General features: G+C 38.9%; 1 pseudogene; it reads right to left on the minus strand.

Annotated features, from left to right (window-relative positions):
• LOC123477900 (lysosomal Pro-X carboxypeptidase-like) overlaps nucleotides 1–14,233 on the minus strand; it is a 37,783-nt pseudogene extending 23,550 nt beyond the window's left edge.
• Between the last annotated feature and the right edge of the window lie 1,178 nt (nucleotides 14,234–15,411).

A 15,411-nucleotide genomic window follows, 5' to 3' on the forward strand; every position in this document is an offset into this window, starting at 1 on the left:
CCAACACAAATGCATTTACCCAACCACCATGTGAGGATGTTTCATCCTGAACCAGGCTGCAAGCATGCCTCCGTAAGAGCCTCCCACGGCAATGACAGGTTGATTTTTGGCTCCTGGGATTGTCCTTTTCAAGTGTCTGATTAACTCTCCAAAATCAGCCAGAGCTTGTTCTGAAGTCAGAAAATTCAAGTGCCTGGAATCCTAAAGAAAAGTAACAAAGAACATGGGTATGAGTGTGCACATAATAGCAGCTTAGGCATAGTGTAGATCCGGAAAAAAGCCAGAGTCAGATAAGCTTTTCTCCAAATAGACTTTTAGGCAATTGAGTTAAAATGCCTGGTCAAAGCCTCAGCAGTGCTGATTTAAAGCGATTTTATGTTTGTGGAGAGAGCATGATATATTTTGCATTCAAATATAATTTCTATTAAATGTTTTACCAAATACCTTGCTGAGTTTGTAGAAACAATAGAAATACATGTGAATGTATTTAACAGCAAATGTGATGGAATAAAATACTAAGCTGAACAGACAAGTGCTATAACTTTTATGTCAAATCTTCAAACATTTAAAGTGGCTACCACATAGGCAACAGTACACTAAATCATGTGGAAAACTGAAGTAAGAATCATTAGTAGAAATGAAATTCACTCTTACTTATCAGAAAAAATTTATGTCTGATATACCAACTTCTAAAACAAATGAGTGTGCCTATTGTAAACTATAAAATTCAAGTAAAAAGAAACTATGGAGCAACTATTTTCAGGTATTATAAAACAGCACCCCGGGACACAGACAGCTCAGAGAAGGACACTCATAAAGCAAGTTCCGTGGTCAACTAGCTCTGCCCAGGGGCAATTTTTCCCACTGCAGTGCAGGGAGGTGAAGCTCAAACAGAGTCTAAGTGCCCATCAGCAAATGAGTGGATCAAAAAGCTATGGAACATTTACACAATGGAATTCTACACAGCAAAGAGAAAGAAGGAGCTCCTACCCTTTGCAACAGCATGGATGGTACTGGAGAGCATTTTGCTAAGTGAAATAAGCCAGGCGGTGAGGGACAAATACCATATGATCTCACCTTTAACTGGAACATAATCAACAGAAGAAAAAAGCAAACAAAACATAACCAGACATTGAAGTTAAGAAGAATCTAACAATAGCCAGAGGGGAAGGGGGAAGGGACAGTGGGGAGAAGGGTTTTCAGGAACTACTATAAAGGACACATGGACAAAACCAAGGAGGAGGATGGAAGCAAGGGAGGGAGGTGGGTTTGGCTGCAGTTGGGTAGAGGGGTGGGGAGAAAATGCAGACAATTTTAATTGAACAACAATAAAATAATTTTAAAAAAACACTATTGCTAAGCTAGGGAGACTAATGAGGTATCTCCCTTTAAAAGGTGAAACCTAATTCCTCTATTTTTGAACTTGGGCTGTACTTATTGCTTCTAACAAATAGAATGTGACAGAAATGTTTTGTGATTTCCAATCTTAAGGTCATAAAAAGCACAGTAGTTCGCCTTGCTCTTCCCATTGTCATCTTTGAGAGAAGCTAGTCACCATGTCACGAGGCCACTCAGGTAGGCCTTTGTAGAAACCCAGGGGGAGACAAGCTGAAGCCTCTCGCTAACATCCAGTACCAGCCCGTCACTCATGTGGACCCTCCATGAGAGGAGAGGGACCTCCCGCCCCAGGCAAGCCTTCCGATGACTGCAGCACCACCTGACATCTTAATTTCATGAGACCCCCTGAAATAAAACCACCTAACTGAGTCACTGGGTTTTTTTTTTTTGGTTTTGGTATATATTTTATGAGGTACAGCATTTTATGTTATAGCACTACAATCAAATATTTTTTTACCTCTTTAAGAATAACGGCTGTATACTGAAAACACAAACACTTGTTGTGTATACATGTACCAAAAAACATTGCCATCCCATCTACTTGATCTCTTTCAAATATTTTATATATATACATGCATATATTTGTATATTTTACCTTTAATTCCTGTGAGATAATAAATGTTTGTTGTTGTTTTGAGCCACCCAGGTATGGGGAAATGGGTACACAGCAATTGATAACTGCTACGGCTGCATTCCTCTAGTAGGCCACCCTACTTGGCCCTCATGCTTTGGCCTCACCACTCTGTTTGACTCCTTCCGTCATCTGGCACATCGGATCACGCATTCCCACTGTTCCTGTGTGTGTCAGCTACTCCTCCACCTTCTGACTTCTGCCCTCCCCTCTCCTCACCTGCCACTATTCCTCACTTTGTCTTCATGGCACTTGTACACTTGAGCGAACATTTTTTCCCAGTCGTCGCACAACATTCGTAATATCCCAGGCAACTGACAAACTCTGTGAGCACACAAAGGTAAAACATATATCACAGAGAGAACTTAGCTCCATTTTGCTAAAAAGTATGAACCATAGGGACCTAAGAGAGGAGGTTATGTTTCTATCTGCCACAGGCTGACTACTTCCCAAGGGTTTCAGGACCTGTCACCTCCCTCCAGTCAGATAATTATGCAAAATAATAAGCTAAACAATAGTTTCCCATGCAGCCCAACAAATATCAACAAACTGTCTGCTTATCATTTATGACAAAGGAGTTTTTTATTGATTTATAATACAGGATAATAAAACTTCTCAGAACAAAAATAAAAACCTCTTTTCAAAACAGGCAGTTGAGAAAAATAATTGACCTCAAAATCACTAACTCAGAGTTCCTCAAAAGCATGGTGTGTGTACACTGGTGGTATGTATGATGATCTTAGGTATTACACAAACATTTTTAATGTAATAGTTGTTTTAATATAACTTTAGAAAATATAACTAGTACATAAAGCCCTTGTTAAAGTAGTGCTAAGGTTGAAAAGTGAACTGCTTAAGGGAAAACAGTAAGTAAATAGCAGTACAGAGGACAAAATCATATCGCCAGAATCACGAGGATATCACCAGAATGACTCAGCTGAGGAAGAGGTGTCCTGGTTTATTAGGTGTAGAGTCTATGGCCAAGGCCAAAGCTCCTTGTGAGAACAGGAAAGGCCAAAAGGGAATCCAAGTGGGCAGTTGGCCTCATTGAATCATAGAGATTGTCCTTAATTTACTAAAAACACCTTATTAAACAAACATTTGAGCTCTCATATATTTCTCAGTGGTAGATGCAATAATTTAAGTGTATAATTTACTGGCATTTTAGAAACAATGCAAAGTTCCCCCCGCAGTCTCTGCAGCCATAGATTGAGACTTGCCTGGGAAAGTTAACCTCATCACACTGACTTAAAGATGGATCAACATTAGAAATAATAAGAATATGGTTTTTAAAATCTCAGTCTGTTCAAATTATATGTAAAAGTGAGAAATAAAATACAAGTTATAGAAATCTTAGGCAGTTCAAGTTAAAGCTATTATTTCCTTTTTATATTGCAACTGTAATTAGAAATTGTTCTAAAATTTAAACAAACTTTTAACTTAAAAGTAAAAAGCATACTTACCTGGATGTGCTGGCACCAAAGGGTAGCGACTTTCCACAGTATCTGTGTTCAGCAAACACCATAACTCTCAGTCCCTCAGCCACATCCCACACGAACCCCTAGGAAGAATGTACAAAATCAGAGGATAAAATCAGGACATGAGAAAAGTCATTAAACTTTTTTATGACTTATATTTAAACATGTTACATCAGACCAAAAAGAGGTTGCTGAACACTGCCTAATTTATATTTATTCTACAGAAAATTGACATAATTGATGTTTCACTGTTACTCAATCTCACACTGTATTAAAGTGAAACAGTTAAAAATAAGCCCAAGTTGCTCAACCACGACTCATTCCAACTCTCCTTATTCTGACACTCTAGCCATAGAATCAACATAATTTCTAAAACTGTCTTAAAATTGTACTGTTTGTCAAATACCCTAATAAGAGCTGAGGATATGTAAGTTTTTTGTCTACTCTTAGACATTTACAACCTAAGAGAGAAAACAGTACACATAAGCACACCCAATTCACTTGGGTTTCATATTAATCTTATCTACTTGAAAAGAAACAGTAACTAGCAGTAGCTACTAAACTGACTGCTTGCAACGTGTCAGGCACTGTTGTAAACATTTTATATGTAGTATCAACTCACTTAATTTCACAACAATCTAAGAGCTACGCATTTTGATTATTCCTGTTGTACAGACAAGGTCACCGAGGCACAAGAGTTCAAATATCCTGCCACGGTCACATGGCAAGGCAGTGGCAGCACCAAAATTCACACGTGGGCTGTCTGGCTCCAGAGCACAATCACCCAGTGTTGTAAGACATTCTTATTTCCACACACACTGCTGGTCATTAATCAGCCACTGCAATTTTTCACTCATATCAGTGGTGTCCTCAGAATGTTCTCAACACAGCGTTCTAGGCAGCCAACATCCATCAATTAGATTTAGATTTAGCATACATTAAAACTATTTGTCATCCCTACTGTAGATTTTCACTTTTTAATGTGCTGCTGCTCCCTAACAAAGATTAACACATTCTAAAAGTTTTTGTTTTGATCAATAATGACAATTAAAAGAGCTGTATGCATGTAAAGATGGAGAATTTAACCTGATATCTGTGATATCTCAATAACCTCACTTGTCCTCTTAACACCCTGCTCATTCCCTGCCATTTATCTCTAGGCCCTGAAAGAGCCAGCTCAAGGGCATCATCCTCTGCCTGCCACACCCTGGCAGTGTGCATCGCTCCCTCCTCTCAACACCACTGTGCTAGGTACAGATCTCTATTACTGAGCTGCAGTATTTGCTTACACGTGTGTCTTACCCTTATCAGACTATGAGATTATTAAAGGTAAGGACCATCCATCATAGCACCCAGAACTCCGTGGAGTTGACAGCAGATGTTGAGAGGAAGCAATTTACTTGAACTGATTCACATTGTAATAAGTGATTATTTGCCTTGACTTCAGGGGTATCTTTATTTTTCAAAAGAACTCCATGTAATATAATAACGTTTAATAACATTATGTACCAGTATTGTGCTGGGCACCTGATTCTTTAAGTACCTAATAACTATATAAGCTAAACATTCTGATGATACCCATATAACAGATGAGAAAACTGAGGCACTGAATAAGAAACTTGCCCAGAGTCATACAGCGTAATGGCAAAACCAAAATTCAAACCTTATCAGTCAGCTGAAGTCTTCACTCTTGACTACTGTGATATCCTACCTCTCAATACATGAATGTCAGAATATGTGAATACACAACTGGAACACTTTAGTAAGTATGAAAAGGTGTGTAGGGCTGGGAAAGAACCAAGATCTGCCCTTCCAGGATCTGGCTCTATCTAGCCACTTCCCTGGAATGTTCTGCCCACACTGTCTATTCCCTCCACCAGTCCTGAGGTCAGACTCCCCGACAAGCCTTCAGTTCACTGCAGTGCCAGTGAGACCAGCGGGGGCTGGGAGAGGCAGGAACAACTCCCGGCCTACGACACAGGCGAACAGGAGCTGGGGACATCCCTGGACTGGAGAAGCTGCCCTGCGGCCTTGGCATAAAAGGGAAGCCACACAGAAAGACAAAGGCAGACAAGGCAGACTCAGTTGCTTCACAGAATACTAGGGCAGGCATCTGACAGAAAATAAGTTCTGATTTCATTCATCTCTGATCTAAGAGAATAGACATCCTAGCCTCTCGTTTCTCAGGGAATTGTTTTATTTTCAAGTAACATACTTACACCCTTAACATTCCTAAGGAAATAATCAGAAATGTGGCAGGCAATAACACAGTATAACTGGGTTCATATCTTTGATTTCGATTTAATTCATTTCAACATTTACTGAGACATCCTGAGTACCAGGTACAATGTCAGACATTCGCAGTAGAGAAAATAGGACTCAGTCCCCACTTTAAGGTAATTCACATCTAGGTTTTTGGTAGAACGGTCACATTTTCTAATCGTAGGTCTGGCACATATCATGTGTCCTTCTAAATTAAGTTTTGTTAATGAATTTAAGCATTATTATAAAATATAATAGACAATATGATAAAGCAAGCTAACAGCTATGCCATTTTTCACTCTCATAAATATTAAGAGAAATGGTAAAACAGAAAATCTAAATTAAAACATAGCTACAACTTTACCTTCCTCTATTCCTATTTGAAAATTAAACTTGTATATATTTTTTTCATTTACGTTGGCTTTAATCAGGTTTTACTCATTCATTCATTTAACAAATATTTATTGAGTACCTACCATATGCCTAGCAGTCCTGGATTCTGAAAATATAATACTCAACAAAGATATAAAAATTTGTGCCTTTGTAAAATAACTACATGCCATAATATTTCTGTTTCCATTTCCCTCATATCCTTGTTCACTCTAGAAAAAGTTGGAATTTTTAAGAAAAATCTTTTAAAATTCAATTGTCCAAATATAGTATTTCATTCTGTTCATGTATAATTCTTTAAGGCTGAACATGCAGGCTTATTGGATATCTGTATTTATTCTTTTGTGAACTGTTTATTCATGTTATTTTGCTGTTTTTTATTGAATTTATTTTCTTGTTGTTTTTTTAGAACTTCACAGTTAAGACACTTCACAGTTAAGAACTTCACAATTAAGTACAATAATATTTGGCCATAAACACTGCAAAATATCTTTCCAGTTTATAATGATAAAAGATAAACAAAGCATAGGAACTTTACAAATCTGTACACACCGTATTGTTGCAAAACCAGATAATGTCCCCTTCATTACCAGTGTAGAACAGTATGGATCCACTGTCTTTCTTCCAGTGTTGATCAGCTATTAGGTAACGCTGTTTAAAAGTTTTATCAGTCTTAAATCCAAAATGATCAACCTGTGACAAAAACAAAACAGACACAATACATATTACAAAGGAAAGTAATTAAATGAGATCAACAAAAAATTAAATATATTCTTCCATTAAAATCAAACTATGCTACAAAAATTACTAAAAATTAAACTTTAACTGATTTTATTAGTAGTAGCAATATCAATACTGTTATTTTCTTTATATTATAACATAAAGTAATGTTATTGGTGGCTGAGATTTTCAGTATAAGAGTAAAGATACAACTATAAAATCAATTTGCTACTTTAAAACAAAATAATGTTAAAATTCAATGGGAAATACTGATGTCAACCTATTAATTTTGTAAAATTTTTATTGAATTTATTGGAGTGAGACTGGTTAATAATCATGAAGTCTTCAAGTGCACAGTTCTATAATACACCATCTGCATATTGTGTGTTTACCACCCAAAGTCAAGTCTGCTTTGATCTCCATTTATCTCCCTTTTAACTTCTTCTACCTCCCCTACCCCTCTTTTCCTCTAGTAATCACCACATATTATCTGTGTCTATGAGTTTTTGTTTTGTTTGTTTGGGTTTTTTTGCTTAATCCCTCACCTTTTCCACCTAGGCCCTCAAAACTGTCAGTCGGTTTTCTGTATCTATGAGTCTGGTTCTATTTTGTGAACCAATTTTTAAAACACAGCTACCCTTTAACTCAATTTTCATTATTTAAACTATCAATATCAAAATTCAAAAACCAAACAGAACACTGACAAGGTCTATAAATACTGTCACTCCACAGTAACACTTGACATTTAAAGGGCCAGCAATCTGGTGTCTGACCATTGCCCACTAAAAGGAATTAGGGCTCATTTGTAATGTGTCTGACTGACATTTGGGACAAGGAAGCTACGAGATAAAGCTATGCATCTTGCTGTTTAAGGAAGCAAGGAAGTGCTCGAAAATTAATGGAGTTATGTCTAACAGACATAGGAACCAACTATGAGAGATTATCACAGCGTAAAGTTTTAATAAATTCAATAGAAAACAAATTGAATACAAATAAGAATACTTGTAATTGATTAAAATATTCAATTCATGAAAATCCATTAGTCTATAAGGATATCAACAAAGAGAAATCAAGAAAAATATTCATTTGCACCTTATAAGGTGTCTATTAAATCAACTCCTTTGAAATTGGGAATAAAAAGGGGAAAGAACTCAACATTTAACCTGCCTTTTCAGCAGAATTGTATTTCATGGTACTAAACGGTCCCAGCTGGTGAAAAAGAGTCCTATTTAATCAAATGTCAGCTATTGCAGAGGGAAGACAGAATTAGAAAAATGATAGTTTTGTAAACCCTAATGAAGTTACAGATTCAGGCAAAAATTATAAAACAGCATTAAAAGCATTAGGAGAAGGGATGACGGGGAAATGAACATTCATATTAGTGCCAAAGTCATATCACAGAAAGTACTCTCTGTTCACAAAGGGAACCTGTGCCTTCACAACATAAGGATCAGATTGCCATCACCTTAGTCTACTGACCAACGTGAGTCAGCGTCACTGACAGTGAGGTAGGCGGGGTTATGTGTCTCTTCACATGGTACAGCACAAAGCACAAATCACCTATGATGAATTCCTGACAAAAATGTTCAACTGCATCTTACTTCAGCCTTTAGATTGAGTTTCCAGTTTCCAGGAAATACATGGGGTAGAAGAACAAGCTGACGACACTCTACAGAGGCAATCAGAAAAATCCAAAAGTGGGCTATTTTGCAAGGCAGTGGCAAGGCAATGTCATTAAAAGAGAACTGTTTAATTCAAAAATATATATGCACCCCTGTGTTCAGTGCAGCATTATTTACAATCGTCAAATATGGAAGCAACCCCGGTGCTCATCAACAGACAAGTGGATAAAAAAAGTGATGTTACATACACACAGTGATATATTACTCAGCCATAAAAAACGAAATCTCACCATTTGGGACAGCATGAGTGGATCCAGAGAGTATTATACTAAGTGAGATACGTCGGAGAGAAAGACAATAATACTACATGATTTCAGTTACATGTGAAATTTAAAGAACAACATAAAGCAATAAACGAAATAGACACAGAGCTACACAGAACAGACTGATGGCTGCTAGAGGATCAGGGGGTTGGCGTGTCTGCTGGAAAGAGCAGAGGGGTTGACACATTCTAACTGGGATGTGGGTACAGTGTGGGTGGTGTGGTCAGTACTACTGTAATAACTGAATCGTTCCAGGTGGGCACTTGAAATGTCAGGGGATCCCTGTGTAAAGTGTATTACTGTCTGGCCACTATGTTATACATTTGAAACTAATACAAAACGGTGTTGAATTTAAACTGCAACTGAAAAGTAAAATTTTAAAAATAAAAGTAAAATTTTAAAAGAGAGAGAATGTATAATCCATCCAAGGAAACAGACCTTCCAGAAAACGTTGAAAGATACAGCTCTGTGAAATACAGCCTTATTTCACCAAATGGCTTGCTTTGTTGCCATTTAAATTGCTCATCTGTAATTGCTAGAGATAAACTGCCATCAAATTACAGTGTCTTCTATTAGTTTTGCCCACTGGGGATTGTTTGATCGTGGTGAAATTATCCAAGAGGTAAATTTGCTTGCTTTACTGCCTCAGTGGAAACTGGCGTTAGACCACTGGCGGGGGTGGAATGATGGCAAGTATTGTTCCCTGGTGACGGAGCTTTTCTCTCCTCTACTTGGGACTGAGCAACTAACTAAGCTCCTGCTTCTGTGACTAACAACTCAACAGGAAAGGAGGAACTTACTCTGCCCACTTCCTCAAAGCCTCATCCTCAGGCTCACTGGCTTCAATGGGGAGTCATACCTTAGTAGTTCAGTTGTCGCTAATTCATATCTGATGACCATTTAGGTAGAGCTAGGCTGCTGCATCTAAACCTTCTCAACAAGATTATAAGGAAAGTGTTTACTTAAAAGAACACATGGTTTTTAAGCACTTTTTAAAAAGAGACTGTCTTGATTAAGTAAATTTTGAGGAACATCATAACCAGATGCAATGCATGATTCCAGGTTGCATCTGGTTTGAACAAAGAGATATCAGTCACAATTTAGGGACAATTAGGTTCATTTGAATATGGACTAGCTATTAGATGACAGTAATAACTTGTTAATTTTGTTAGAAGTGATCATATTATTTTAGCTACATAAGAAAAATTTATTTTTACAGCTGTACATAGAAAAATTTAGAGATAGAATGTCATGTTGTATATAATTTATTTGAAAAAACCTCAGCAAAAAAGTAAATAAAATGAATTTACTTATTTATTTTTAGAGAGAGGGGAAGGGAAGGAGAAAGAGAGGGAGAGAAATATCAATGTGTGGTTGCCTCTCGCATGCTCCCCACTGGGGATCTGGCCTGCAACCCAGACATGTGTCATGACTGGGAATCAAACCAGCAACCCTTTGGTTCATAGCCTGAGCTCATCCACTGAGCTGCACCAGCCAGGGCAATAAAATGAATTTAAAAAATTAATCTATACTGAGAGAACAAAAACATTGGATACTGAGACTTTCCAAGAAAGATAATAAAACATATGGCAAAAATGATAAAAATCACAACGTTAAGCTTAAATTGAACTTTGAATATATATATTTTGCAATTTCTCTTCTGCTTAATAAACTCATACTTAAAATATAATTATCAAGTCCTGTAACTCGATAAGGGTTCTGTACAACTACCTACACTTACAGTTACCCCACAGCAGAGCTCCACTGAGCCTCTCGGGTCAAAGGGGCTGAATTCCCCAGTGCTTTGGGGACGGGAGTGAGAACGCAGTGTCTGCTCTAGAGCAGACAGGAGCCGATCCAAGTGCTGCTCAGGCCTCCCCGGGGCAGGAGTTGGCTCTGACCTAACCCAGACCCTGCCAGACTTCCTAGGCCATTCTGAATCAGACGGGACTCCCAGGACCCAGCTACGTCTACACATACCCACCACATTCATAGCATGGGGCCCCAAAGGGCAAGTTTCTCAAAATGCACCTAACTGCATACTGCTCAATGTCCATGATACTTGCAGTACATGGTCCTATTCTGATGTAAAAATTGCCTACCTTCAGGAATATAAGAAGCTTGTATAGGATAGGTATGTATAACATGTGCTAAAATCCCCTCCATTATATACGTTAATTCACTAAATCATTCATTAAACAAGCATGTATTGAATGAGCCAAGTACTTGTTCTGGGCCAAGTAGTAAGTTAAGCAACAGGATTAAGAGTTGGCTGAGCCACAGTTCCCACGTTTTACTTAAACTAATTAAACTAACCCACTCAGCCTAAAAATAAAAGAGAGCAAGAGAGGCAGACACAGTGCTTCCACCTGCCTCCAGGCAACAAGTACAGTGGCTCCCTAGTTGAGTTCCCTGGAGCAAGAGCATCACCTGGAATCTGATAAAACACGAACCCTCTGGCTGAATCCCAGACCTACTGAAGCAGAAACTGTGGAAGTAGAATCCCGGAATCTGTAGTTTACCAAGCCATCCAGGTCTCTGATGTACGGCTAAAGTTTTGAGAACCACTGAGTGAGCACAAGCCTCAAAATAAGATATGAATTTGGCATTCCTTACCTCGATCTAAATTTTAGAATTCTTTTCACACTGTAAGCATCTCACCATGATGAATGAGTCTCTGGTGTTTAAAGATGTGAAGTACCACCCAAAGATAAGCCACCTATATCATTTAAAGTTCAATAAGATAAACCATGATCTTATCAACCAGGGAAGAAAGACTGGCTGTGCTGGATTGGAAGAAAGGAAGTACATAGCTCTCGAACAAGATGCCTTCCTGTGGGATTTTCAAAGATAATTTTGCCATAGTGGTTTTCACCTTACCCACTGACTTTAGAACCTAGCCTTCTTGTAAAATGACATATGGCTGTATCCTTAAAAGTAGCCCACACAGTTCAATAATCCAGGTTACAGATTTAAAAACATGGGTATTTGTTTGTACATATCATGTTAAATGTAAACGGCAAAAATATCTTGCCAGAGGAAAAGCTTCCATCTGGAAAAACAAGGGTCACAAGAACTTCAGAACCAGAGAAGGTCACACTTCCTTCTGTGTCCACTCTCAGGCATTCCTGCTCCTAGCAATCACCCAACTGTTTAGATTGGGGGGACGGTAGGGACCCTGACAGGGTAGAAAGAAATCGGGTTTGAGAGTTCACAGCCCTGAGCTTGAATCTCCACTGCGAGGACTCAGGCAAGTCACAAAACCTCCAAGCCCTGATGACTTCATGTATAAAAGAGGATAATTGCACATAATTCAAAGGATTGCTGTGATGCTTGGAGAAAATCAGGTGTAGTTCCTGTTATATAATTGCTGCTCAATAAATGTAAATTCTCCTCCCGGTGCCCTTAGCACACCTGTGCTAAGCATGCAGTTCTTACAGGCAGTGAGATGAAGCGATGATGAAGCTCTTTATGGAACTAAGAGGAAATACCCAGAGAAGGTCAAAATCACCTATTTTTGAGTGCTTCAGCCATGTATTAAATACTAGAAACAGGCAGTGAAATTTCCTTTGAAAAACATTAAATTACAGAATTTTCTTGGTGCCTTTCCATCACCAAGGATATAAACCTCCAGCTACAAAAATGTAGTGGCCCATACCTAATGTCTGAGCACACTAGGGACATGGTGCCCTCTGCTGTTAACAACTGGTACCTACATGCCACTTCAGCTCTGTGCTCTGCAATAAAGTTTTTATAAATCACAATATGAAAGGGGATAAGGGCCTTACAGACGATTTGATCCGTAATGCTCAGCTTAATCGACTGGACTCAAAGGTCAAGTGAGTCAGAAGCAGAGCTGGAACTTCTAATTATTTTTGTAATTTGGTTTACAGACCTCACTAAAGTCAATAATAGTTCTGTAAAAGCAGCCCAGGCATGACCTCAGAAAGGAAACACACGACTAGTCACACACAGTAGTCCTTTCTAGAATGTGGTCCAAGAAATTTTTTTAAGTATATTGTATTGATTATGCTATTATAGTTGTCCTGATTTTTCCCCCTTTGCCCCTCTCCACCCAGCACCACTCCCTCAGGCAATCCCCCCATTGTTCATTTCCACAGGTTATGTGTGTAAGTTCTTTGGCTACTGTACTTTACATCCCCATGGCTATTCTGTAACTACCTATTTGTACTTCTTAATCCCCTCACCCATTCTCCCACACACTTCCCATCTCTTTGTCTTTAACCTTTAGCATTTTACTTATGGGTCTTACTTATGGATCTGTGTAAGTTGATTTCCCCTGAAAGAGTGAACACCTTCATGTTGGAAAGACATAAGTTATCAAAGAAGAAACCAAAACCTGGAAGGAAGGTGAGGGTTAGGTAAGCCCTGGTCTAGAGGTGGAGAGGGGTAGATGTCTACAAGTGGAGTCCTACTAAGTTGTCCCTCACACAGTAGTAGCCCAGAGCCGGGACAAGATGGGAGAGCAACACATATCTTAGGGGTCAGATCTTGGGTGACTCCCATTTATTTCCACCTCATTATGTCAGGCCATTAAAGAGTCCTGCTTAAATGTTCCATCTTTGTTCATCTCCACTATGAAGATATCAGGAAGAAATGGAGACCCAATTTGACTTACAGAATTAAAAGTAAACAGTATTCCTTGAGGATAGTGTGTGGTGACAAGTGAAATAATCCCAAATCCCTCTAAGAGGAAAGTGAATATGAAAAACAGAATTGCCTTTCCCTCCCCGCCTTCCCCTCCCCTCCAGGGATGCTCTCCTCATTGTCAACCTTAGCAGGGGTAGTTTCCACTTTAACGAGGAAAGTGAGAGTTTCCTCAGATAGACTCTTGAGATGAAATCATCGTTCTATGTAATAAGACACTGACCTTCTTCACACACTTCACACACACACCCCTTCTGTCCATATTAACCAGGAGAGAGAATGGTGTTCCCCCATATACTTTTTCTGTAATCTGCCTGAACCTTAAAAAGGAGGCTCTTATTTAAAGAGAAACAATTAAGTGGGGAAAAAAGAATACAAGAGACATGGGAGAGTCTGTCTTAGAAAAAGTGTGGCCAAGTCTAGCCTATGTTAATAAGTGGATAGTTAGAAGAGCAAGAACACAATAGCTACCACAGTGCTCCCGTACAAGACACATACAAGGTCTGTACAGAAAGCATCCAGCCAGGTGCTATGAAAAATAGAAACATTTACTAAAGAAGATACAAGATACAAGAAACACTGTACATAGGACAATGACTCCTCAGTCCCATTCAAAGTTGGCACCTTGGGACCTACACAGTTCTCCCAATCGCCATCAGCTGCCCCATTGGGGTTTCCTAAATCTTGACAATCTGAAATCTCTTCCCTTTCATAGGCGATTTTAGTTTTGGGAAAGGCCATAAGTTGCAGGGTGCCAAATCTGGGCTAAGGGGAAGCTGAGTCACCTGAGTGATTTGATATTTCACCCCAAAACTGCATGAGACATGACACATGAGCAGGCAAGTTGTCATGATGAAACTGTCAATCACCAGTTGCCCATAGCTGCGGCCTCCTGCATCATCTGAATGGTTTCCATGGAAGAATGTTCAAGCTTAATGCAAAATTTGATGCAGATTTATTGCTCTACTCACTCAGACATTTTGAATGTGACAGCCACACAGTACACATGCTCACTCAATGGCCTCTACTGCCCCCTACTGACTAGTACAGTGAAGTTGCTATTGTTCACACTTGCGCATTCCAGTCCACTCTCCTTGGCTGCCAGGTTATATCGATGTCACATAAACTGTTCTCATTATATTAACAGTGGTTGGACTTTTTCTGGACAGACCTTGTACTTTCTAAATAAATACAGTTCAAATCTTCTAACTCAGTGGTTCCCCAAATTACTTACATTAAAATTTTCAGCCCCAGATGGTGTGGCTCAGTGGATTGGGCACCTGCCTGCAAACCAAAGGGTCACCAGTTCAAGTCCCAGTCAGGGCACAAGCCTGGGCTGCAGGCCAGGTTCCCAGTGGGGGGCATGTGAGAGGCAACCACACATTGATGTTTCTCTCCTTCTCTTTCTCCCTCCCTCCCCCTCTCTTTAAAAATAAATAAAATCTTTTAAAAAGAAAAATTTCATAGACGTGCTCTATTTTAGTAGCCAGTACTTGAGAAAAAAAGGAGAAGTTATTATAAATTCAATACTGATATAAATTAATATTATATGACAGAATCAAATTACATTTAAAAAATGTACTTGGTAGGAAAATGGATTCAAACACCCTGTCCAATAACTAACCCTCTTTGCTTTGACCAGGTCTGTGGGGCCCAAAAAGGGAGTTACATTCTAATTTACCAAAATCCTATGAAACCAAAATACTGTCTGCTCTACTACTACAGTTGAAGTGGAGATATCCTGCCCCTGAGAACACCGAAACGTTCCAGTAAATCAAGAAATAACATTTTGTCAAATGAGAGTTAAGTTTCGTCAGATAAAAATTCTGGCACCATCCTCTGGCTAGGCAACTCTGGGAAGCACCACATGATCCATAACTTCCAATGGTTTGGGGAATTTTGTCCCACTAGAATTACCT

This window comes from Desmodus rotundus, chromosome 5 (genome assembly GCF_022682495.2).
Source record: "Desmodus rotundus isolate HL8 chromosome 5, HLdesRot8A.1, whole genome shotgun sequence".
NCBI classification, from domain to species: domain Eukaryota; kingdom Metazoa; phylum Chordata; class Mammalia; order Chiroptera; family Phyllostomidae; genus Desmodus; species Desmodus rotundus.